The sequence below is a fragment of the Zootoca vivipara genome, chromosome 7 (assembly GCF_963506605.1).
Source record: "Zootoca vivipara chromosome 7, rZooViv1.1, whole genome shotgun sequence".
Taxonomy (NCBI): Eukaryota; Metazoa; Chordata; class Lepidosauria; order Squamata; family Lacertidae; genus Zootoca; species Zootoca vivipara.
The window spans coordinates 10,753,296-10,780,129 of record NC_083282.1 but is presented as its reverse complement, the minus strand read 5'-3'; positions in this window follow the sequence as shown (position 1 = coordinate 10,780,129).

The following is a 26,834-nucleotide window of genomic DNA, read 5'->3' as shown; positions in this document are numbered from 1 at the left end:
TATAAGTTAATGAAGTTTTTGGTGCAGGAATTATTATCTTCCTGTCAAGTTAGTCCTTGGCCTTTCTCCTGAGAGTTTTAACCAACACACAAATACAATCCCAGTCTTGTTTTCTGTAGGTGCCTTTCCAATACTCTTCTTATCTGTCATTAACATTTTTATCCTGCCCTTCCACCATCAAGGTACGTCATAAAGGTATAGTTAAAGTCCGGTAAAATATGGGCATTAAAAATAGAACAATCCCAAAAGTGAGTTGTAAAAACACATCAGCAGCATTAATCATATTGGATAACTCTTTGCAATAAAGATGTTTAAGCCAGCCTCCAAAAGGCCATGATGGAATCAGCCATATTTAAGTTACTACATGTGAGAAAGACCTTAGCAAGCAACCAGGGCAATAAATCCTTGCTGTAGCAAATTAAAATGGATGGAGAAGTGCTTGTCCACAGCATTAGACCCCATATAGTCCCTGCCTAGCAGGCAGGTGAGGGACAAGAGAATCCAGCAGTCTTCACCAACTTAACTCATACCATGAGTTACTTTGTAACTCATACAAAGCTCCCCAGTCCCTACTCTGCAACCAAGTCCTGATCTGTTAGAACCTCAGTGGCCCAGAGCGCCTTCTATCAGCTTCAGCTGGTGGCCCAGCTACGTCCCTACCTGGACAGGGATAGCCTGTAGTCTATGCTCTGGTAACCTCAATGTTAGATTACTGCAATGCATTATACATAGGGCTGCCTCTGAAGACGGTTCGGAAACTTCAGCTAGTGCAGAATTCAGCAGTCAGGTTGCTCCCCAGAGCAAGATGGCTTGAGCATATTATACCTGACTGCACCGGCTAACAATTAGTTTCCAGGCCCAATTCAAAGTGCTGGTTTTGACCTATGAAGCCTTAAATGGCTCAGGACCCCAATACCTCAAGGTTTGAACCTACCCAGACCCTGAGATCAACTTCTGAGACCCTTCTTCATGTGCCTCCCCCTGAAGAGGTCCACAGGGTGGCAACACGAGAATGGACCTTCTCTGCAGCGGCTCCCCGTCTGTGGAATGCTCTCCCCAGTGAAGCTTGCCTGGTGCCTTCACTATATTCCTTTAGGTGCCAGGCAAAAACGTTCATTTTAAACCAGGCCTTTGGTTGACCTGATGGACATCCTATACCTTTTTTAAATGTGGCTCTTTGGGGGGGGGGGTTGTTGGGTTATTGTTCTGATTTTGATTTTATATATTGTGATCTTTTCTGTGAACCGCCCTAAGACCTCCATGTATAGGGCGGTATATTTTTTAAAATAAAGAAATAAAACCTGTTACATAATCATAGAATTGTAGAGTTGGAAGCAAAGCAGGAATCACAACTCAAGTATCCCTGACAGATGGTGATCCAACCTCTGCTTAATTGTACTTTGGATTGTTCTGCTCCTCGCAAAGTCAAAAGGCATACTTGGCCTCACGGAGGTCTGATTTATATATGTCAGTGATGGCGAACCTATGACACGCATGTCAGACGTGACACGCAGAGCCCTCACTGCTGGCACACACGTAGAGTTGTTGTTGTCCCCCCCCCCATTTGTTCTCCTGCTCCTCCTCGGATCTTTGTTGTTGTTGTTGTTGTTCCTGGTAGCCAGAGGTTGTGTTCAGCAATTGGTCTGTTTTTCAATTTGCTGAGTCAGTGGGTGTTTCTGATTGGGTGCAACAGGTTTGTTTTTAACCCTTTCTGTGCTGGGTTTTTTGGCGCTTTGGCAGACTATGTCGGTGCTGCGTGTTAGTTCCAGTGAAGGTATTATTCGTAATTTATTTCTCTTCTCTCCCCCCTCCAAAAAAAGCGCAGCAGCTTTGGGGCATCCCCCCCAAAAAAGCAAAGCAATTTTTGCATCCCCCCCAAAAAACCTCCAAAACGTTGGTCAGCAGCTCCCCCCCAAAAGCTCAACAACTCTGGGCACTTTGTGATAAATAAGGGGTTTTTGGTTTGGTTTGGTTTGGTTTGGTTAAATAATTAGTTTTTGGTTTATTAAATACAGTTATATATTACAATTATACATTTTTGTTATTTAAACTATAAATATTGTGCAATTATGGGGGTTTTTCTCAAAGTGACACACCACCCGAGTTATGCTCGGTTTTTTGGCGAATTTTGACACACCAAGCTCAAAAGGTTGCCCATCACTGATATATGTCATGCAAAGCTCCACTCTTGCTCCACTTTCAAAGTTGCCCCTGCATCACTGTGGGCTGGCCCTGGAGGCAGATGTTGACCAAACTGTCAAGGAATCAACTGTTTCCGCCCCAGATGCCATCAGTGGGTTCTCAGCTGCCATAAGATGATCACTCTTCATTTCCCCACAGAAAATAGGAGTGTGACTATTGCTGAGAAGGTAATTGAGAAAAAGGATCATATAGCATCCATCTAAGATGATAACAGAAGAGCAAAAGGCGCTCGTTGCCCTACCCAAACTTTATCTCTCAAGTGAAATAATCAACAAATGATTTCTGATTCTCTTTTGCTATGTTACTCTATGCACACTCGGACAACTTTCACTTACAGAATTGTTGGAGCTTTGAATCCTCGCACAGGAATAGTTATTAATGTCAGTATCACACTGGGATAAAACCTCATTTTTTAATCTCATGGTACTTAAGGTATATAAAGCCCCACTGCTGCTAAGTGATTTATAGCCCCCCCCCCCTGTTCACGTTTACATTGTCAGAGGAAATTCTGTTTTTAGTTCTTCGGCAAGAAAAAGAAATAATGTGGATGGGGCGGGGGAAATGATACAGAAGAACTTTTCTTTGGTGCTCAGTGGGGCTTACTTCCAGATAACAGTGTGCAGGATTGCAGCCTAGCTAACTCCTTGTTTGTGGACCACTCGATAAGACAGCGCAAACTGTTTTCAGGCAGTAAGTAGCCCACACAATTTAGAAGGACTGGACTGAAAAAGTTACAGGTAGGTAGCCGTGTTGGTCTGAGTCGAAGCAAAATAAAAAAATTCCTTCATTAGCACCTTAAAGACCAACTAAGTTTTTATGTTGGTATGAGCTTTCATGTGCATGCACACTTCTTCAGATACACTTGAAACAGAAGAGTCAGACCCTTATGTATATACAGAGGGTGGGGGGGTGAATTGCTGAATTGGAACTCATTACCAAACTGAAAACCATGGAGCCACCTGGGATGAGCAAAGACATTGGATTCTTATCTCATTATGCATGATCAAGCTTTCTTTAGCGCCTCAGCCCTTGCTTTCCCCCCGCAGGACCAATTGCAGTCATCAGCAGTCGTTAACAGCCATCTACAGGTTTACCACTCCCATCAGCCCATCACCCATTCCCCCCCACCCCACCCCCTGTATATACATAAGGGTCTGACTCTTCTGTTTCAAGTGTATCTGAAGAAGTGGACTGAAAAAGTGAGCTTCATCAACCACCTATAGCCCCATCCCGATCATCATTATAGACTTGGAATTGAAGCTTTTTAAAACAAAAGAAAAATAGAAATTAGCTTTATCTACTCCCCACTGTTGTCCCCCAAAACCCCACAAGAGAAGTACCCCACAAGTACTTCTTCTCTCTCTCTTTTCAGCTGCACAGCTTGAGTGCATACATAGATGGGTTTCCATTTCCTTTTGGGTCATTTTATTATTTCAGGTGTATCTGAAGCATGTCAACAAGCAACATGCTTGCCAATTAGTTGTGAAGAATGTTTCCAGGAGCATTCTAAACCGCCCACATTCCAGACAATCACTTACTTCGCAGCATATTCCTAAGCATAACTAGCTGGCTAGGAACAGCGTGGGTTTTTCTTTCTTTCTTTTTGACAAAATGCAGATAAACAAAAAGTAACACAGAAGGGAAAAAGCAAGATTGGAAAACAAATGTCCAAACTGTAGACAGGCTGTTGAGTCTCTTTGCACATTAGGTACACATCTGAAAATGTAAAGTGGAGAAGTGGCAAACGTGTTGGAAAACACAATGTTTCTTATGTCTACATGCATCCGAGAGCCAGAAAATTATTTCAGCTGCACGTTGAGTGCATGCCAGGTAGCAAACTTGGATTTGCTGTTGCTGTGTAATGTGTAAAATGGACCAAGCAGCATATTATTATTATTATTATTATTATTTGCAAAAAAGGGGGGTAAGGATTGGAATTTGGGGGCTCAAAACTCTTTTGGGTGTCCAGTACTACAGTGTTTACAGTCTTGTGATGCTCTGCCTGAATTGTCAGATTTGAAGATCAGGAATTCAAGAAACAATTCGTAGAACTTAATAATAAAAGTGTTATGAAGCAGATCTTTTGTCTTCTTTGATTAGTTGTGGAATCTGATGCCATATCCTGCTGAAATTATTAGGAACCCCAATTCTTCAGGTGACTCAGTCTCAGGGACAGCATGTGTAAAGGTCCTGGCTCAGGTCCTGAGGTTCTAGCCCACCAGCCTCAGTGCCACGGACTTGTTGGACACAGAGGAGCGGTGGGAGGAACCAGCTGGGGAACCACCAAGGGAAGAAGGCTCAGAGCCCAGGGATTGGTGGTGGGACAACAATGAGCAGTCAGAGGGAGAAGAGTGGGAGGAGGTGGTGTCAGGTGCTGAAGAGGTAACAGGGCTTAGTGAGCTGGGAGAATCTGTGGCAGAGGGATGTCCAGAATCAGAGGCAGAGACTGAAGCAGGAGAGTGAGATGGAGAAGGACAAGAGGCAGAGATGAGTCAGGCTGGTGCAGAGGCACAGTTGTCTTCTCCTGCTGTGGCAAGCTGCTATCCCCACTTGTCTCCCAGAACCAGAAGAGGCATGAAAAAAGTGAATTGTTGGCTTCATACAGGCAGAGTCTCCGATTGCTTGTAAAAAGTCCTGGAGAGGAGGGAATTAAATGGCTGTGGGGAGCCGGGGACTTTCAGTCTCGGCAACTGATTCATGGGGTAAAGCCTACCAGGGGTGAGCTGCTGGGCTCATCAGGTTGCCAGGTCTGTGCAGATCATTTTCTTGCTAAGAAAGAGTTAACTACAATAGGAACGGTGTGATTTACTGCTGTCTGGACCTCAAAGAACCTAAGCGCCCAGAGCCAAGCCTTAGCTCCATCAGCTCCAAACTACCATAACCAGGAGCCTGGTTCAGTTCCTCAGCTGGTGCTAGACTCAGCCCTCAAATCAGCCAGTTTCTCCTCCAACTCTGGGCCTGAGGTTGGGGCCAATCTGAGGCAGCAGATTCTCCACCCAGCTACTTGTAATTGTTACTTATTTTACCTATGTGTAGATATATTTGTAACCTGATGTTTCCAGAAACGGAAAAATCGGGTCAAATTAGAAGTCTGGAACCAAATGGCAATGTCAACACTTGGTATATGAGTCTCATCTGCGTCACCTATCCAGCTTTCTCCACAGCTAACAGTTGATCCTATGTTTTTATTTTTCTCAGACAGCTGCAGAGAAAAACCCTTGCATATTCACAATTTTCCTTGCTTAGCTTTCAATTGAGAAGGTGATGTGCAACATTATCTGGGAGAAATGGTTGTCCACTTCCTATGGCTGATGTCACAGTGACCTTTATGATCCCAGTGAGTCTATTGTAATGGAGGATATGGAGACCTAGTCTATTATTTATCCGGTCTAGGGAGGCATAATCTCTTCACATGGATGGCAGGTCTTCTGTTTTAAAAGAGTCAGGGCCAGTGACGAGAGATCCCTCATCTAGATGCCTGCCTAGGAACCATGTCCTGTCTAAAGGGAACTCTTGAATGAAATTTATTGCTACCAAATTTCCCAGCTGCAAATAGAGTGACTGTCTTCCTTGTCTCAGGGCTAGTCGCATCAACATATGAGACTTCTAATAATATTGCTACAATGAAAAGGGGGGGTGTATTCCACACCCATCTTTCACATATGTAGATGCAGCAGTAGTCAACTTTTTAACAATCTGTTTGAATTTTTAGCCAATGAAGGCTCTAGCACATTGAAAGAGCATTTCCTTTGATTTCATCAATCAGAAGGAAAGCCTTGTTGGGGCAAACAGCATCAGCTCACAGAACTTTTTGCATTCCTGATGGAAGAGGCCCTGAAGGAGATCAATTAACCATTTCTCAGATATGTGCCGTGGCAATTTAAAAATGATCAGCATATGCAGCAGCACGAGGCTTTTAACATTTCCTAAGTATACCTAATCAATCAAGTATATTAAAATCTTTAGGTGGAACTACAGGAATATTAGCATGCAGGAGTAATCTAAATGAAAAATGTAACAACTCCACTGCTCGATATTTTACACAGTTGCACTCTTGCTTTACCGCTGCTAGAAATTCTACCCTAAGAAATATTATATGCTATTTCTAGAAGAACAGAATTTGTTTATAACTTGAAGCCTCTTGCAATCCATTATAACAATCCATTATACATCTTTAGATTCTCCAACACTTTGGACTATGTTCTCAGTTGTCAGGTAGGTGAGCTATGAAATGATGAGAGTTAAAGGTATGGGATATACGAAATCGGAATATGGAGTTCAGTGTTCCAGCAACAGCCACACCAACAGGGCAATCCGTGACTTAAAAAATGTACATAACTACAATGTGATTCCAACAAATTCCAGAGGGGATTTCAGAACCCTTCATCAGGCTAGAGGTTAAGCAGAACATGGGCAGAAGGAAAGCTGGCCCAATGTTAGAGCAAGGAAGTTTGCAGTTGTAATAGTAGGACAGGATTCCAGAAAATACCAGTAAGCACATGAGTTTCAGCAGTGCTATCTTTCTAGAAAAAGAGATGCCAGAACTCAGCCTGAATGTCTCCCTTGTTCTCTTATAATGGCAATAGCACCCTGAAAAAAAGCCCTGGGTTTCAGCATGTACTAATGCTGTTGGGACAAAAACAATTATAGAAATTTCACTTTTTCTTCTTCTCAAAAGCCTTGGTGCAAACTGAAACCAGTTAGCATCTAACAAAGCTTAGTTGTGCAAGCCTCCTCTCCCTCTGCCCCGTTTTGCTTAACATCCAGCCTGATTAACAGTTTTGAAGAATTCAAAATCTTGCTCACTTATTTTGTGGCACTTATTTTTTTGGCTTGAACCTAAAAAGGGTAACTGCCCTTCGGTAGATTTTAGATGGCGCTCTAGCAGCCTCCCAACTCTTAGGAGTGACCTGTGATAGGCAGAAGAACCTGAAATTATCCAGTGTGGGCGTGTTGGACCACCATTTTGATCCAAGTCTATAAGATTATATATACAGTATCAACAATTTCCAACAGAACTGGAAGAATGTTCTGGCTTAGCCTTTCCAGCAGTTGATGCCTTTATAGATCGATATATTTGCACAGTAGACAAAACATAAATAACCATCTCTTAGCTCACTCTGCAATGCAGAAATAAAAAGCAAGGTGTAAAAAGATTGCTTGCTTGCTGAAGTAGAAGAGAAAACTCCCCAGCCATGTGGCATAAAGCAGAAATTTACTTGATTCCCAGGCATATGGTGTACATTTGAATTTGGACTACTACATGCAGTGGCCCCCACTGATATTCTCGGTCACAAATCCAGAATAAAATTTAAGCTTAATCTGATTCAATGTGTTTCTTTAAACATAGCTGACAGCTGTGGTGCAAATAAGCTATCTCCGAAAGACAAAGTGATGTAACGAGATAGCCTACCTCCCGGGTGGGCAACTGATTGTTTGAAGAATGTTTTAAAATTGCTGTTTTAAATGTTTGTTTGTTTTATAAAAACTGTTTTTCAGTGTGCTTTTTGGTGTACTGAACGTCAGAAGATAAAAGCAAGGATAAGAGACCTGATGCTAGGGAAGGCAGAGGCAGTGATCAAGTGACCGGAACAGGTCTTGGTGAACATATAAATTATGTTGATGCTTGTAAGTTGCATTATACTGAGCTGAGATAGCCTGTTGATCTAGTATTGTCTATTGGTCTAGAACAGGCATCCCCAAACTTCGGCCCTCCAGATGTTTTTGAGACTACAATTCCCATCTTCCCCGACCACTGGTCCTGTTAGCTAGGGATCATGGGAGTTGTAGGCCAAAACATCTGGAGGGCCGCAGTTTGGGAATGCCTGGTCTAGAACCATTATAGTGATTCCAACGTCCATGTCAGAGCATACTAGCATTCTACAAGTGTGGCTAAAGCATGCATTGGAAACCAAGACACCATGTTAGGTATATCCATCTTTCCATATATGCCCTTCAGAGCAGAGAGGGGAATTCATCCTCCTGTCTCTACCAATAAGTAGGTCAACTCAATGAAGTGAGAATGCTCAGAGATCTCCTGTTCCAGCAAAAAAACACAGAGAGAGATCGCCACACCATCCCAATTTTCCAGAAAGCACAGCTCTCTTCAATCCCTGACTAACTAGGCAGGACATTTGAAAGTGATCTTAGATGAGCTCATCTTCAGTTAAATGACAGACACCTGTCTGTTATTCTGGAGTTTGCTGAGGAAATGCATGCATATATTTTAAGTATAGAATAAAGGAGGCCTAAGAATTTAAGAAGAACTTTGCTTGGCCAAATTATGAAGGCCTTTCTGATCCTGCATGTTGTAATTACAGTGAACATCCAGCTACTTACGGGAAGTCTACAAGCATAACACAAGGACGGCAGCTGTTATTCCCTATCAACTGGTTTTCAGAGTAGTAAATTGGGTCCTCCCTAACAAGAGGGCACGCGTTGTGGTGGGACCCGGCAATCAGGCCTACGTGTTGCAGCAGGGACAATTGGAGCAGCCACAACACCCTATTGATGGTCCCTCTAACGGGGAGCAATTGGGCGATGGGCATGCCAGTCAAAGAGTTAGAGGGACAACTATATATTAACTGCACATGACCTTAGAGATCCTCTTTTCGAGTCACAGTGCACTGGAACACCCGCCCACCTCTCCCTAATTTTAGGGCTTGCACTTGACCTTGCTATGCTGTCGTGTGTCTTTGGGCCAGGAGCAAGGCAGGAATTTCCCCATTGGGCTGATTATCTGGTGCCACTTGGGTTTCGCCTGCCACGTAGCAATCCGTCACAACTTGTAAGGTTGGCGGATAGGCTCTGGTTCTTGTCGATAGGGGTGGCAGCCAACCCTATCCACGGGTATTCCTGTAAAAGGAACCCAAGCACTCATGGTTGGTCTTCCCCGTGCAGGGTTGTGCCCTGAGCCTGAGTTCAGGGCTCATCTAGGGGAGGCGGCAGTCGCCGCTGCCAGCCTCTGTCCCAGGTGTTCACCCGAGTCTGACTTCCAGTTGCTAACTGGAATCAACGCTGCCTGCAAGGGTGCAGTCTCTAGCCGAACCAGAGCCTATGCAACCACTCGCTTGATTTGTAATCAACAAAGTTGTGGCCTAAATTCTGCCAAAAACCAAACCAAAATTCGACTGAATTTATTTCTAGGCCAGGTTAAAGGGTCTCCACACACAACTGACAGCCTTGTCTTCCAATAATTAGTCTAAATCCCTTTTAAAGCTACCTGAGTCAGTGGCCAAATATTTTATGGTAGGACATTTCATGAAGAATTACATCCTTTTCTCTGTCCTCAATCTCCGTTTCATTGGATGACTCTCGGATGAGAGAGGTAGAAATTCTCTCTCTTTCTCTCCCTCTCCTTCAGGCAATGCAGTAAAAAAAAAAAGTCTCTGGAATCAAAATTTGCAAAGCTCTACTCCAGGCTGGCCTCACAAGCTGTTCCTAAAGTTCAGATTGTTCCTGAGATCCATTTAGGTTAACATGCCAGGAACTGAATCTCAGGCATTATGCATGTAAAACACATACCCTAGGTCCACTACTCAGCTATGGGCCTCCCCATAGTTTGTAAACTACAGCTAGAAAATAATTCTCTTGAAGTCTAGACCAATGTAACCGCACCCAATATAGTCATGCTGAACAGAAATTACGCTTTTTCAATCTGCATAATTGCTTTTGTTTATTCCTGCTGTCTGGCATCCATTCTTAAGTGGACAAGGAAGGTTAGCAGTAAAGCCTAATGTAATTGCAAAATTTAATGCAACTCTAGAAGAATGTCCTTTCCATTTATCACATTTAACTCTGAGAGATCCCACTGAGCTGGTAATATCTAATTAATCCATTTACAGAAGCTGTACTTATCTGTTAAAATTAAATTGTTTACATTCCTACTGCCTTAGTGTAAATACAAATTTCATCTGTTATTTCAGTCCTCTCTCTCTCTCTGTCACACACACACACGCACACACACACACACACTGCACTACATTAAAAAGTCAAATAAAGCCATATGCAATCTGCCCCTACCCCTGCTCTCTCACACACATGCAAAGGTTTCCAATAAATTCTTTAGCACCATCTTTTGGCTAAATTGCACATTCTTTCAGCCATGAACCTACATGACTTCTGAGCCAAAGGCATTATCTATGAAAATAAATCATTTAGATCCAAGACACAGGCAAACACGTGCTGTATAGATTATTGGTTTATGGGCTAGAATACTTGACAGTGCTTCAGTCATAGGAACCAACTCGTAGGGACTGAGGTCCCTTCGCCACCCCGCCCCCAATAGAATATTTGAGGGGCCTTCACCTCCAAAGTTGATGGTGTTGCATTCAAATGGTGTGCATGCATCATGTCTTGTGATCAATTATGTGGCGCTGGGCTTACCTGCCCCCCCCCATATTTTATTCAAGCTGGCACCGCCGGCTTCAGTACTCAGTACTTTTTGGAGTCATGTTAGAAAATATCTCAAAAAACAACAACAATCCACCACCCTACACTGACTAGCTCAATAAATGCAGCCTTTTCAGGGATGGGCAAGATGAAGTGTTCTGTCTCTTAATGCAATATTCGAGTACCTTGATGGAATAACACTGATCTATATATTCAATTTGGGACATTATTTTGAATAAAAGATGCATAATCTTTCATAGCCATGTGACTCTACAGAGGAAGATGCATCGTGATTTGCCCCTGGCAAGGAATGTTATACCTTTCTTTAATCTACACTAGGGCAGTATATTAAGTGGTAGCAGCAATAGCAATGTAAAACCTAATAGAAAAAGAGAAGCAGTAACACTCCGAGAGAAATATGCATTGCACTGGTCGATAACATGTACATAGTGAGATCTTTTGGCTTGCAACCCTTTACCAATTCCCAGCGTATATTCTAGTATATGTAGTAATTGTGTGTGTGTGTTTACACAAATCCTGTAAAATAGATTCTGTCCACATTTTCCCCACAACCCAACTACCATTCTATTATTATTATTATTATTATTATTATTATTATTTTGCAGCATGAACAATAAGCACAATGCTTTGCAAAGTAGAAAAAGCTAAAGGCAACTCCCTGCTCCAAGGGGTTTGCAAACTAAATTCACAGATGGTAGAGAGAAAGAGAAAACAAAGCCAAGAAGAAAAGACATTTGGGCAGCAAAGGGTAGATGCAAGCATTTCATTTGGAGATAGGACTAAAACGTCTTAAGAACATTAACGTGCTTCCCTGTTTTCCTGGCATGTTAAACCAGAGTTCAAACGTTCCAAGAATCAAGATGCCACCAGCTGTTCAAAAAGAACAAGCACGTCTCCCATAAGAAAGCCCATCAGGTAATAGCCTCATTGGTAATCTTCTATGGTCAGATTAAGCATGTCAGTTTATTAGCCAGAATGTTAAATGGATTTTACTTGATGCTGTTGGTTTTATTGACCATTTTAGGTTGCATTTGTATTTTAATAGCTGTCATGTGCAGTGCTTTTTTTCTGGGGGGACGCAGGGGGGACACATACCCCTAAACATTTTGTGAATCTGTGTCATAGCTGCCAAGTTTTCCCTTTTCTCGCGAGGAAGCCTATTCAGCATAAGGGAAAATCCCTTAAAAAAAGGGATAACTTGGCAGCTATGATCTGTGTACTTTTGTCCAGTTACTGTATTTATTTTTCCCGATTTGAACTATAAAATGGTGGTTTTCCTGAGTTAAAATGAGAGTACCCCTAAACATTTTGGGGGGGGAAGCACTGGTCATGTGACTATCTTTTGTGTTACATGGCTTGCTGCCCCATCCCTCCTGCTTGGGTGAGCAAGCTGGAGAGGCAGGGCCAATTGCAGAGCGCAACACAGGACGGCTTCTTCCTCCACATCAGCTGCTAGCCCGGGAGGCTGAAGAGCCTTATTAAAGACCCGCTGCGCCTCCTGCTCATGAGAAAACCCATAGAGCAGTGATGGCCAAACCTGGCCCTCCAGCTGTTTGGGGACTACAATTCCCATCATCCCTGACCACTGGTCCTGTTAGCTAGGGATGATGGAAGTTGTAGTCCCAAGACAGCTAGAGGGCCAAGTTTGGCCATCACTGCCCTAGAGGATGTCCTCTTTGTGCTCCGTGGAGAGTCTTCTTGTGAGCCAAAGGTGTGGGGAGAGGTGCCGGAACTGTGTTCTGGTGCGTTCCTGCTGAAAAAAATAAAGCCCTGGTGGAAACCGTGACACACTGATGTGGAAGCATTTGCCAAATATCACTTCTTCGTAACTAAAATCTTGGAAGAAAGGAGGTGGGGTAGATTGGCTCAGCTCTCTATGTTAGCTTTCCCCAATAGAATTGCTGTCCAGTTATTATTCAGGGCCTTCAGTTAGCCGAAGTATATGCACTTACCTCTACATTCCTATTAGAGGTGAACGTCAGGAACAATTTCTTTGTTTAAAGGGACATAGTGACATCTTTTGGAGCTCAGCGAAAGAAAAATGCATTGCTTGAAGATCATGGTTGTCAGCTTGGTTAAATGTTTTAATCAGAGATTTTAATTGCATTCTGATTGGGGAGCCTGTTATTTCCATAATAAAAGCTCTTTAACCAGAAGTAGGGAGCATAGCTAAAACTGACTGGGGGCAAGGGGGCAGAATTTGCCAGCTTCTGAGTTTGAAAGGGGAGCAGTTAGAGAGAGTGCTGATTACTTAAGCTAAAGAGCCAGAAGTGTTGAAAGCTCAGGCTAAATTAAAGTTCTGATTGCTCCAATGAAAGGAAAAGCTAACATCTTACAAAAGACAGTCTTTGAACTTGTAGCCAAGGCTAAGTGCATGCTACAATTTTGCACAAGAGCTGGAGAAAAAGAAGTGCAGAACAGTGGCATAGACTGTGGCAGCACATGCAAAATAAATCAGGCACATATTGCTTAATTTGCAGAATTTAAACAGGGTGCAGAAACCAGGTTCATGTGATGAGGAATTCTTAGTACACGTATTCTGAGTGTAGCATACAGTCAGATGCAGAAAGCACACAAAAGCCACAATCTCTTCTCCAAGGCAGCACAACAGGAAGCACAGCAGGTCTCTCCAACTCTACAATCCCATGATTCTATGTGTATGATTTAGTTGAGCTGGCACCTCTGAAGGACAGGGGTTAGCAAAAAAAATTAGCAGGGGCCGGTCCACTGACCCTCAGACCTTGGCGGGGGGCAGACTATATATATATATATTTGGGGGGTGATGCAAGAGCACCATGAGCCCCAGTGGCTGCTTACCTGTGTCTTGCGGGCAGCAGGGGCTGGCGACAGCAGTGGTGACAGGACAATGAGCAGCACACGGAGGGGCTGCTTAAAATGGTGGCCACTCAAGCGCTGCTGCTGCTGGCACCAACAAAGCCCAGCCCCCTTCCTCCTCTAGGCAAGGCGGGGAGAAACCAAGAGGAGGGAGGGAGGAGGAGGAGGCGCTGCCACCACCATGTGAGGGAAAGGGAGGGAGAGGAAGGAACGTGCACACTGGCGATCCATGCGGTGATGCCCGGACCGTCCGTGGGCTGTATCCAGAAGGCAATTGGGCCTGATCCAGCCGCCGGGCCTTAGTTTGCCGACCCATGGTGTAGGAGCTCAGTTCTCCTCTGCACCGAGCCATCCTCAACTATTGTAGACCTTCGCTCCCTGCCCTCTTGTGACCACATGAAAAATAAAATCCATGTCACCTGGTGATTTTACAGCACCACATGTTGACAGTCACAGTGTTCGGCCATTTATAATGGCCTCCTTTTAACATGTGCACTCTATATTCAATCAATCCATCTTTATTGTGGTCAAAGACCGGACAGCAGAAATAACATCAGCAACGTGTACTACATCAGCGCCAAGGGGAGAAGGCGATAGACAAAATTAAAAATTCCCCATATACTTATTTACATTAAAAATAGCACCCCTTCAGCTAAAATCTATTATCCAGAGTTTAAAATCTGTATTTGTTCACTGACCATCACTATCCCCGCAGCCTGTCTTGTTCTCATTGCCATAAAACAGAATTTTGTGACAGGCCTGGTGATATTCAGATCTTTGTCAGCAAGAAGGTACTTAACATAAATTTCCTCTGAGTGGCCAGGTAGTTTCCTTAATAACAGTTGCACTCTGTATTATATTGGGCTTGTGGTAGCAAAGCCTCTGGGCATGGCTTAACTGAACTTGTGTGCTGTCACAGAATGTTCACAAACATGGCGGTTGCTGAGGGCGAGGAAGCTGTTGGGATGTTTGCAAAGCAGCTTCTTGGAGCAAACACGTCAAATTATGTAGGATTAAACCCTCACAAAACCCCTTGAAAGGAATGTGTGGCTTTGCGAGGCAGGCAAGTTAAAGGCTGTGGCGCCTGGTGTGGAACGATGGTTGAATGAAGAATGTAGATAGAATGAAAAAGTAACCTGAAAGAAAGCTAGGTGATCTGAAGAAAAAAGTCCAGAGATTGCTAAAAGGGAGCTGAAGCAAGAAGGTAAATGAAAAGGGGGCCTCTACAGAAGTGTTGCGGCACCTAAAGTCAGGGAGGTCTGCAGGCAAAAGGCATCAAGAGAAATGAAAATGGCAGATAAGACTGCCTGGAATCTCACTCCAGCAGCAGCCTATCTGCTGTTAAAAAAAATGTTGTTGTTGTTGTTTCAGCCATTGGAGGGACTACCACCTGGTTAACCAGAGGATCATGGGGAGGGGGGGTGACTAACCAGGCAGGCAAGAATGGTGGGGTTGAAGGGGTCCTTTTTCCTAAACTTTCTTCAGCACATTTTACAGAGGTTGCAGGAGTGCTAAACAAAGCTTTTGCTGCTGAAGTTCCTGTATTGTTCAGATGCAAAACTGGGCTAAAATCCCCTTGTTATCTCAATACATTCATACATTTTATAAAAAAAAAAACCCGCAAGTGATACTTCTCCCAAGAGACTTCATCCCAGTTTTAGGGAAAGCACCCCAAAGCACTGTGTTTTCAGGTATATGAATAATCTGAAAGACACATCCAGCCCTTTAACTGAGGGCAACATTCATTTCCTTCAAATTAATACAAAGGGAAGAAGGAAAGGTCAGAGAAGCACATCCATAAACAGAGATGTTCCCACCCACTGTGTTATTGAGAAATCAAGCGCGACCCAGTTGGTTGACCCATGTCTGATTGTATATTAATTGTGTGCATTAATGTGTTCTGAAAATAGCATGTCACTTGTGGCTCACCTACACCCGCTGAATAATTTGCATGAAAATTCAGGGGTGTCAGAAACAATGCTTTAGTAGCACAGACCATCAATTTCTGCTGTTTTGCATTCTTATAAACTTTACAATGCAGGTAGTTGTGCAGATGAATCCCGGAGGGGCTAATTAAAATCATCCCCTGGACCTCCTGCTGAACATATCCTGGGACTGGAGAGCCGTCATACCCACTGGAAACCAAATGTTTGCTAAGAGTGCTGAAAGTCAAGTCCACAGTAAGAGATAATGCAACTCTGATTCACGCTCTTATACAGCTAAGAACAGGGAGGCATCTGATTCAGTTTGCTTTTAAAAGCAAACTTACCCAACACACACTTTCCGAAACAATATGCAAGCTGAAACTCAGCCATCCTTTGAAATTCACACTTCTCCAAATTCTGCTGCTTCTTCTTTGGCGATCCCTCGTAGCCGAGTAAGATCGCCTTCCATGAACACGGTTTTAACAGTGAGTCCATAAGTGACTGTGGAGGCCAATTCTGGATCCACACGTCCTTCCACAGTCGGGACATAGGTTTCTGGGTGGGAGTTGATCACGGTGAGGGTTTGCCAAGCGTGCCTTTCTCTTAGGACATTTCTCCCTTTTGTTCTGAGTTCGAGCATCTTCAATGCCCATGACACCTTTGGTAAAGGCTGTTCTCCAATTGGAGGGCTCGCAGGCCAGTGTTTCCCAGTTGTCGGTGATATACTACTTTTCTTTAGTTTTGCCTTGAGAAAGTCTTTGAACCTCTTTTGTTGACCACCAGCACCACACTTTCCATTTTTAATAGAGTAGTTGCTTTGGAAGACGATCATGAGGCATCCGCACAACATGAGCAGTCCAATGAAGTTGATGTGGAAGAATCATTGCTTTGACACTGGTGATGTTTGCTTCTTCCAGTACACTGGCATTAGTTCGCCTGTCTTCCCAAGTGATCTGTAAAATTTTTGAGAGACACCATTGATGGAATCTTTTGAGGAGTTGGAGATGGCATTTATAAGTGGTCCACGTTTCCAAAAACTGCAATGCAGTTTGGAATGGACCCTGAGGATCATCTAGTGACTAGTCCAACCCTCTGCAATGCCGGAGTATGCAGCTATCCCTTACGAGGATTGAACCTGCAATCCTGGCATTAACACTACCACACTCCAACCAATGAGCTATCCATCAGTGCTGACAAATGTTGGCATACAACTCACTGGAAGAGGAACAGATGAATGGATCTATCATGTTGTGGATGTAATATTAGTGCCATAAGAATACAGCTTTAGGCTGCGAAGGGAGTGACAGCCTGTAAGCAAATATAGGCCTACCACGAAATCTCTTTGAAAGGGATACATCATTGTCTAGAGTTGGCTGAAGACCACTGATTAAAAGTTTGAGTGGTTTATAGCTGTAGATGCCAAGTGGGTGGTCTGTCATCTTCTTTTCAAGGTCCTGACTGTAGCAGATCATTCTTGGGTCTGGTCTTGTAATCTGCTTTTTCCCTTCACAGAAAGGACCAAGAAATGGAATCTCCTGTATTTTCTATTTTCTGCTGATTTCCCTCCGTGGCTTCAGGAACAGCTTCTTCACAGAGTCACTTCCCTGTAGTGCATCTCCGAGGGCAGCCAAAAGATAATACCCATTCCAGATTTGCTGCTGTGCAAAGCCACTCTGCTGAGAAGCACTCAGGACAGAAATGGGATAAATCTCATCTAATCTACTAGATTATGCTCCACATGTTAAAATGAAATCTCACCCCTTCCTTCCAGCGTTGCTTTATTTTCAGTTTCCTGGGTAACCGTAAAGTGAAAGGATTTTAGAACTGCATGCTTGGTGATACAGGAAGTCATTATATTCTGTGGCAAACAAGTCACTATGCGGCTACATTACTTTTGCCAGCTGCACCCGCCAACTGAGCAATAAGGAGAAATGCAAAGTAATGGCTGCCTTGTTCATAACCACCAAGTGCAGCAGTCGTAAGAGCCCCATCCTCAGTAGTATTAAAAGTTTATAGTAAGTTTACAGCTTCCAAAGGGAGCTAAAAATGCCTCTTCTTTGCTCAGACTTTACACTCTGATTTACTTTAAATATAAATAGAAAGTTCCCAAGTAGGTTATTGGCCCATAATTGATATGGTGTGTATCCCTGATGTTGCTTGTTGCTTGTTGTTTGCTGTTGATTTTTAACTAGGTTTTTTGTGTTCTTTAATACTTATTATTTGGATTTTATGTTTTCAACATGTTAGTGTTGTTATTTTAGTCTGTAAACTGCTTCAGCATCCTTGAATGGGAAACATTCTATAATCGATTAATGACAAAAACAATAATAATAGCATTTGAAGGCAGGAAGATACTTTTCCTGACAATGTTGCAATTATTAGTTATGAAGGCATGAGTCTCTTTTAAGACGTTTCAAATTGTTTTTAAATGTTTTAAATATGTTTTGTTTTGTTTTAAGTTGCATCATTTTACCGCTTTGTTGCTTGCTGCCTTGGGCTCCTTTGGGAGGAAGGGCAGGATAGATATTTAATTAATAAATAAAGTTGCATATTAACAAAACTTCAAAGGATGTCATTTCAAAATGCAGAAGGAAGTGCGGAAGGACCTGCAATTTAATAAGTGCTATCATTTGCAATTGAAAGACAAGGCCATCTGCCTTATTTCTTTTAATTTCTCTTAGGCCGTTTCAGTTCGAGAATAATGAGTGAATGGAAAAAGTTATGCCCTTAAGTAACAACCCCATTGATTAATGCCCCTGCTCAATCAATCAACCTAACATTGGGTTGATTAATCTACTGATCAGGCTGGCGTGTTGAAAATGAAGTCATGGTTTCACAATCCTATCCCGTTTTTCACCTAGTCAAAATAGACCTCTATATGTTGCATATAATTGCATAATGTCCATTGAAATGGAAAATAAATATATAATGTGCTTGGCAAATTACCTTAAGTCGATAGACAATCCTAAACACCGCTGGGCATTCTCTAGGGCCCGCTTCAATGTTCTCCCCTCAGCGATATGAGCTGCAGAGCCGGCTCTAGGTAGACCCCCAGTGGCGTGGTGCGCCAGGGCGCCGGGCCGGTAGGAAACCATGCTGCGCCCTGCGAGGGCGGGGGCGCCAGAGCGATCTCCGCCCCTTAGCGCCAGGGCGGCCGACCTGCTCGAGACTGCCCTGATGAGCTGGCAGGTGCAGCAAGACTCCCTTTGACCAAAGACTATGCCCATGTAACAACAAAGAGGTCGGAACAATTGGACACGTTTTGCTCCACTGCCCATTATACCGAGAGATGAGAAAAGAGCTAATTGAACCGCTCCTAGCTAACCAACCCGGCCGAGCAGGAGAAGCTTACATTAAATATCTGCTAGCTGACTCAGATACAGAGATCACTAGGGCTGTAGCTACATATTGCTATTTGGTGGCGAGAACAAGTCAAGCCTTGATGAAAGCAACCACCAAAGATAAAGACCCTAGTTAACCCATAGCAGATGGAGAGGCGATAGAGGTTCTGTTTTTAAAACATCCATGTTATATGTTATATGTTACATGTTATAAAATTTTAAAATTGTGTAGTTTTCAATAATATTATAAGTTATAGGAAGATAACTTCTGAATTGAATTGTATTATTCTTTTGTTGGTCTTTGACCGTATTAAAGTTTTACTTATTATATAATGTGTTTGAAACAAAAGAAAAAAAATCCTTCCAGTAGCTCCTTAGAGACCAACTAAGTTTGTCATTGGTATGAGCTTTCTTCAGATATACTGAAACAGAAGTCACCAGACCCTTATATATACCGGTAGTGAGAGGGTGGAGTATTACTCAGAAGGGTGGTGGAAATGGGTGATTGGCTAAAGGTGTGGTGAACCTGTTGACGACTGTTAACGACTGCAATTGGTCTTACAGGAAAAAGCAAGGGGTAAGATGGCTATATCATGTAATGTGCTTGTTTTGAATACTGTGAAGCATGTCTAGAAATTTCCATTGAAGCTGAAGAACAGCCTAACAGGTTGATCATTAGTAGGGCTGTGTCATAGGACTGTATATCTGCTGGCTCAGTCAGAGGAAAGAGATTGTGTTACAGGCCTATGCATATGCTAAGCTTTTTGTTCTAAGCTACTGAAGAGAATGGACTTGTTTGTCTCTGTTCTCCAATAAACAGCCTCAGGATAATGGAGGCTGTATGAGGAAGAGACAGAGCTTTGATTTTTAGCTGAGGATTCAAGATGTTTGTAATCTAAGATAATTGTGTTTTATGCGCTGGAACAAGTATAAGAAATTATGCAACTAAGTGAATTTATATGTTTTAAGTTGTTTTGGAGTTTAGTTCTGTAAGTAAAACTTTTGAACCATATTTTTGGACTGGATAATTTTTATTTCAAAGAAGAGTCAGTTATTATCCATCCAATAGCTGCCATGTGCGCAGTATTAATTACCTCAATACTGTGTGCCAGCTTCTGCCTCTGCTATGATATGTGTCACCACCACATTCTACTCTGTGCATGCAGGATTGTACCCAGGGCTTTTTTCAGCTGGAACTCACTGGAACTCAGGTCCATAGCTGTCAAGTTCTCCCTTTTTTTAAAAAGGGAAATTCCATTATGCTGAATAGGCTTCCTCGCGAGAAAAGGGAAAACTTGACAGTTACGCTCAGGTCTGGCATCTCTCACGTGAGTTCTAAGAGAATGAGGGAGGTGTTCATGGTGAGTTCCAGCACCACTTTTTCTAGAAAAAAATTAGCATTGATTTCACCCTAAAAGTATTCTTAAACTGGGAATTGTCCTACATTTCAACCACTTAGATAATATTAATGAATGGGGGAAAAACTGGACCAATTGAATAAGTTTTAATACATCAGGCATTTGCTTCTTAATGAATTGATTAAATTTAAATTAACTTACAGGCCACCCAACCGTCAATGTGCCTTTCTGAGATGAAGGAAGTATGGAATGCTGTGTAATTTAATTAACACAAGCTACTTATACTTCGATAAAAATTATGTTAAGCATTTTTAAAAAAACAAGCAAAAGCTACCATTAAAGGAAGAAAAGTCCACCTTTAATATTTTAACATTCGTTTCTTATTATATTTACAAACCAGACCCAAATGCAAAAGTGAGGGAAGAAAAAAAGTGCTCTTAACTCACCCCGCCCCACTGTTTATTTCAGGGTTCGATACACCATTTTAAAGTCAATGGTGTCTCTGAAATTTTTTGCACATCACTTGGGAAGTCAGGTGAACTAATGCCAGTGTACTGGAAGGAGCAAACATCACCAGTGTCAAAGCAATGATTCTTCCACATCAACTTCGTTGGAGTGGTCATGTTGTGCGGATTCCTTTTTATCGTCTTCCAAAGCAACTACTCCATTCCATACTTAAAAATGGAAAGTGTAATGCTGGTGGTCAACAAAAGAGGTTTAAGGGCTCTCTCAAGACAGATCTTACTGTGTCCCCACAGTATTGGCCTCCATAGTCACTTACGGACTCACTGTTAAAACTGTGTTCATGGAAGGCAATCTTACTCGGCTACGAGGGATCGCCAAAGAAGAAGAGACCATTTTAAAAATGGTAGGCTCCTGAGGCGGCAATTTACATACTTCTTCAGGTGTCGTCCTACTGCTTAAGTGACTTGTGGTTTACAAAGCAAGCTCTCTCTCTCTCTCTCTCTCTCTCTCTCTCTCTCTCTCTCTCTCTCTCTCTCTGTGTGTGTGTGTGTGTGTGTGTGTGTGTGTGTGTGTGTTCACTATAAGAGAGACAGTATGCTATTTTTGCTAACTCTCTGTTACTGAACCTAAATGTGTTTGAAAAAAGTAATTACTCTGTCAGTTCTTCCATCCCCACACCTAAATGTGTTTTGCACTGATCTGTCTCTTGCTCTCTCCCTTCCCCCTCCCCTCTCAAGTGCTGCATCTTCAAAGTTTAATTAACCAAGTCGGGAAAATTCATTTCACCCTGAACGCACAGTACCAAAACCACATTAAAGTCAGGAGTCATAGAGAAATTGTCGTTTTAAAAGATTAAATATTCTGCAACTACCTCTGTTACATTGGTGCTTCCCCCCCCCTCCTTGATTCAAATAAAATGTAAATATCTTTATGTGATTAAAGGGAGCGATTCTATCCTTTTTTTATGTCTTCCTTTGACTGGAACAAAAAACACAGAGATCTGAGAATGCTTTATACTTGGTAGTGCTGTTTTCAGAAGATTGATTGTTGTGTGTGTCAGATTTAATTTTTCTGAAGTGAGATACAAAGGTTTTCCCCTCCTCAGTGGATGGCGATTTACTTCGATATTAACATACATAGATAGTCTCATTAATGCTTTTTTAAAAAAGAATTGGTTCCATAATCATCACTATACCCACTAAAGTGGAACATTGTCAGTAGACAATTACATGGTTTTCATTTAATTGACACCAATCTGTAGAAACAAATTTAGGAAGCCATTTTAAAGCTGGGGAGGAGGAGGACCAAAGTCAATTTTGTCCCTGCATTCAGTGCCCGGCCAGACACTTGCCAGCAGGGTTAAAGTGAAGGCAGAGAAGTGTTATTGTATTCCTTTATTTGTGGTTTGGTTTAAACTATCCACTCCATTAGGAAGAATATTCAGGAACAAACTACACTACTCGGAGGGTTAGCATCATTTGGGGTTATACAGGGGGACTAGGGGGGAGGCAGACATTGAGTCCTTTGGATCCAAGCTTTCTCCTGGTCAACCTCCAGCACAATCTCAAACCATCCCCTTTTCAGCCCTACCAATGTCAAAGCACCAGTGTTGGTAAGGCAAGGACAGCAGACATTTCAGAAATGGTGAGTAAGGGGGAATCTGACAATACATCTTCTCTGAGGTTGGAACAATCTCTTCACCCTCAGAGAGAGAGATCCAATGCTTCCTGTGGCCCCATGGGCCATGAAATTTTTGGTTTAACTATCTTTTCACGTGGTTCCCCACAAGTTGAAGGCCACAATTCAGAGGAGCGGCCAATAATTCTTGTGCCTACTCCAGGAGGTGAAGGAAAAGACAGTGTTGCCTTTAGCCCATGTGCCAATCTTATATTCGGAGTATGGCTGCTTTGTTTGATTAATCAAATAATAATAATAATAATAATTTATTATTTATACCCTGCCCATCTGGCTGGGTTCTCTGGGCCGCTTCCAACAAAACATTAAAATACAGAAATCCATCAAACATTAAAAACTTCCCTAAACAGGGCTGCCTTAAGATGCCTTCTAAAGGTCTGGTAATTGTTGTTCTCTTTGACCTCTGGTGGGAGGGCATTCCACAGGGTGGGTGCCACTACCAAGAAGGCCCTCTGCCTGGTTCCCTGTAACTTGGCTTCTCGTAGCGAGGGAACTGCCAGAAGGCCCTCGGCGCTGGACCTCAGTGTCCAGGCTGAACGATGGGGGTGGAGACGCTCCTTCAGGTATACTGGACCGAGGCCGTTTAGGGCTTTAAAGGTCAGCACCAACACTTTGAATTGTGCTCGGAAATTTAATGGGAGCTAATGTAGGTCTTTCAGGACTGGTGTTATGTGGTCTCGGCGGCCGGTCCCAGTCACCAGTCTAGTCACCTAATCACCAGTCGAGCAGTCTAACTCGATAATGTTTCTTGAGTTATCACCCAATATGTATGAGATGAACAAGAAAGCATTAAAGATAGCCTTCCATTCAAATAATAGGTGGTTGCTTTCATACCCTCCAACATTCCGCAGATGAAAATAAGGACATTTCTCACCCCCCCTCCTACTGACCCTCCTAGGACCTCCCCCCCCATTTTCCACACACACACCCAAGCATTTCCACCACCATGACACCAATGGGTCAGCATGCAAACCCTCCACTATTATGAGAAAACCCCTTAATCCCGATTTTATTTCATCCTCCTCCCTGAGCTTCGCAGCAGCAATCACAGGGTAAATAGGAACATTCCAGAATGGCATTCATAATTCTGGTACTGCCCCTGGAACATAGGGATACTTGGAGGGCATGCTTTTGTTCGTTGAAATGGTAAGCTATCCGATTTTCAATATCCAGAAACTCTTTGACATTTTCTTCAGTATCTCAAAAGATTTAGGTGATCTATAAAGTTGTTTAAACTCAATTGACCAGCCACTTGAAATGCAGGTGATTATTCACTAAATGCTCTTTTTTTCATTTGACTGCTCTACTTTGGATCATAGGCAAAGAGAAGACAATTTATTACACTCTTGGAATGACAGAAAGCAACTGAAAGTTAAATAAGGGGAACTAACTAACTAACATTATTTATAACCCTCTCCTGCAAAAGAAATTTATGTTCCTAAGGCAGCTAACAAACGAGCAAGATACAATAAATAAAAGTACAATGAAAATGGGAAAGAATAAATGGCAAACAGCAACAGTCCGTTGAGCGGCAGGCTGCTCATACAAAACAATGATCAAGGTGTCTCCCCAGTCAGTAAGTTTTCTCACCAAGAAACATCCAGTTCCATCTCACATCCATTTCCCCCAAAAATAATACCTGCCCTTGCAGGGAGGCCCCAGTATGCCACCAAATTAGCACACACTGTTCTGGATTGCCCCATCGTGTAATAACTCCAACCCAAATTCACCCACATCATTCTCCGCATAGAAGTTCCATTTCCAAGCAGCCAAATTTCCCCCATTTAACAGACTGCTTCCAATGCAACCTATGCAAGTGGCAAACTGTTCCCCATTCATATACCCCACCCCACCCCCCCATGTTTTTGCACCGTGGAGTCCCTGGCATATAACCAGTGTGTTTTTTTTCTTTAAAAAAATGTTTAAGGGTTCTCTCATTTTGACTGAAGAAAACCACTATTTTATAGTTCAAATCGGGGGAAATAAATACAGTAAATGGACAAAAGTACAAAGAACATGCATTACCTCATATCACGCAGCTGACAGCTCACAGTAATTTCCACATTGGCATGGGGTTGTGTGCACTGGGACGCGGGTGGCGCTGTGGTCTAAACCACTGAGCCTCTTGGGCTTGCTGATCGGAAGGTCGGCGGTTCGAATCCCCACAACGGAGTGAGCTCCTGTTGCTCTGTCCCAGCTCCTGCCAACCTAGCAGTTCAAAAGCATGTCAGTGCAAATAGATAAATAGGTACCGCTGTGGCAGGAAGGTAAACGGCGTTTCCGTGCGCTCTGGTTTCCGTCACGGTGTTCCACGGTGCAGAAGTGGTTTAGTCATGCTGGCCACGTGACCCAGAAAGCTCTCTGTGGACAAACGCCAGCTCCCTCGGCTTGAAAGCGAGATGAGCGCCGCAACCCCATAGTCGCCTTTGACTGGACTTAACCATCCAAGGGTCCTTTACCTTTTACCTTACCTGTGTGCACTAACATCTTCCCGACTTTTATCAGTAAAACATCACACATCCACATTCCACACTGCTTCACACACTAAACGCTCGCTTCCGTCGGAGACTCGGGAAACACCAGAACAGGAAATGAGGCCGCCATTGAGAGTAGCAACGGAACTGACGATTCACCATTCTATTCAATGGAACTGACAATTCACCGTGCTAGAGAAGAAACTAATTTTTTTATTAAAAAAAATTAGTTTCTTCTATTAGATAGAATCATAGAATTGGAAAAGACCACAAGGTCCATCCAGTCCAACCCCCTGCCAAGCAGGAAACACCATCAAAGCATTCCTGACAGATGGCTGTCAAGCCTCCGCTTAAAGATCTCCAAAGAAGGAGACTCCACCACTCTCCTTGGCAGCAAATTCCACTGCCGAACAGCTCTTACTGTCTGGAGGTTCTTCCTAATGTTTAGGTGGAATCTTCTTTCTTGTAGTTTGAATCCATTGCTTCACAAAACACTGATTCACAAAACATTTAGGAGTATGCGTACCCCTGCGTACCCCCAGAAAAAAAGCACTGCATATAACTATCTCACATTCCTCGCTTCTTAACACTTCCACTTGCTCCCTACCCCACTAGCCACACAAAAAAAATAAAAATCAACACCAGTAAAACTGTTAAAATAATCAATGTTTTAAAAAGCTGGGAGGACAAAGAAGTTTTGGCCTGGTGACTAAATGACCGTAACAAGGCAGGCTGCTCCCCCTGCCCCCAAGAATGGCTTTCCAATTTCAAGGATCAGCCACTGGAACGGCTTTCTCTTCAGTTGCCACCTGCCTCGTGGAGAAAAAAGCCTCAGATGGTTATCTCAGTGGACAGGAAGCTTGCTGCAGGAGAAGCCCAAGCAGCAGATATATGCAAGGTTTTGCATCTTGGAAGGAACTGGAAAAAACAGACCCAGCATCAGCACCCAATAGCCTCAGGCAGCTGCTGGGGCCCAGTGAGATCCCATGGTAAACAGCCGCAAGCTGCCATTTGAATGTCCCAGATTGCCTGTGAGCATTGCAACACCGAGTGCTCTGGCACAGTGAGGAAAATGTTAAATTGTGGCTCACACCTCTTGACAGCTGGCTAAGCAAGCAGCTGGGCCCCACAGAAGTCAGTTTGCCCAGAACATACAACCCAACATTTCTCTGGCAGCTTCCAACATATATAAAAACTGAATAAAATATTAAACTTTTTTTAATAAAAAAACACCTTCCCTATGTAGGGCTGCCTTCAGGTGTCTTCTAAAGGTTGTACAGTTACAGTGGAACCTTGGTTTATGAACACCTCGGTTTACGAATTTTCGGTTTACGAACGCCGCGGACCCATCTGGAGCGGATTAATTCACTTTCCATTACTTTCAATGGGAAAATTCGCTTCAGTTTATGAACGCTTCAGTTTATGAACAGACTTCCGGAACCAATTACACCCATGCTTCGGGTTAAGTACGCTTCAGGTTGAGTACTCCGCGGACCCGTCTGGAACGGATTAATCCACTTTCCATTACTTTCAATGGGAAAGTTCGCTTCAGTTTATGAACGCTTCAGTTTATGAACAGACTTCCGGAACCAATTGTGTTCATAAACCGAGGTACCACTGTACTTATCTCCTTGGCTCAGGGATTGCATAACTCCATACCCTCCAACATTTCTCCAATGAAAATAGAGACCTCCTAAGGAAAAGCAGGACATTCTGGAATCAAATCAGGATGGCTTCTGCAAATCCAGGACTGTCCCTGGAAAAAAGGGGCACTTGGAAGGTTTGCAAGAACCCCCTCAGACCTGGCGCTAACCCTGAAAATAGAGCTCAAATGTTTGAGAGAATAATGAAGCAACTGAGGTCGGGGCCCAGTCTCTTTGCTGCAGTGATGAGCATTTTCCTTTTCATCTGGAAACATTTCCTTCAGTTCGGGTTTTGAAAGCGGCACCTATGCCAATTTTATGAGAAGCTTAACAGGGGATCCGAAACGAGACGGTCGGGGATGATGGACACCTTTCCCTGAAAAACGCTGTCGTGAACTGGCAGGACTTCAGGGAGGGGGAATAGGGTCCCGGTGAGGGGTGCAGCTGGGAGTGGGACACAGGGGGGCAAGCTGGGGATGGGAAA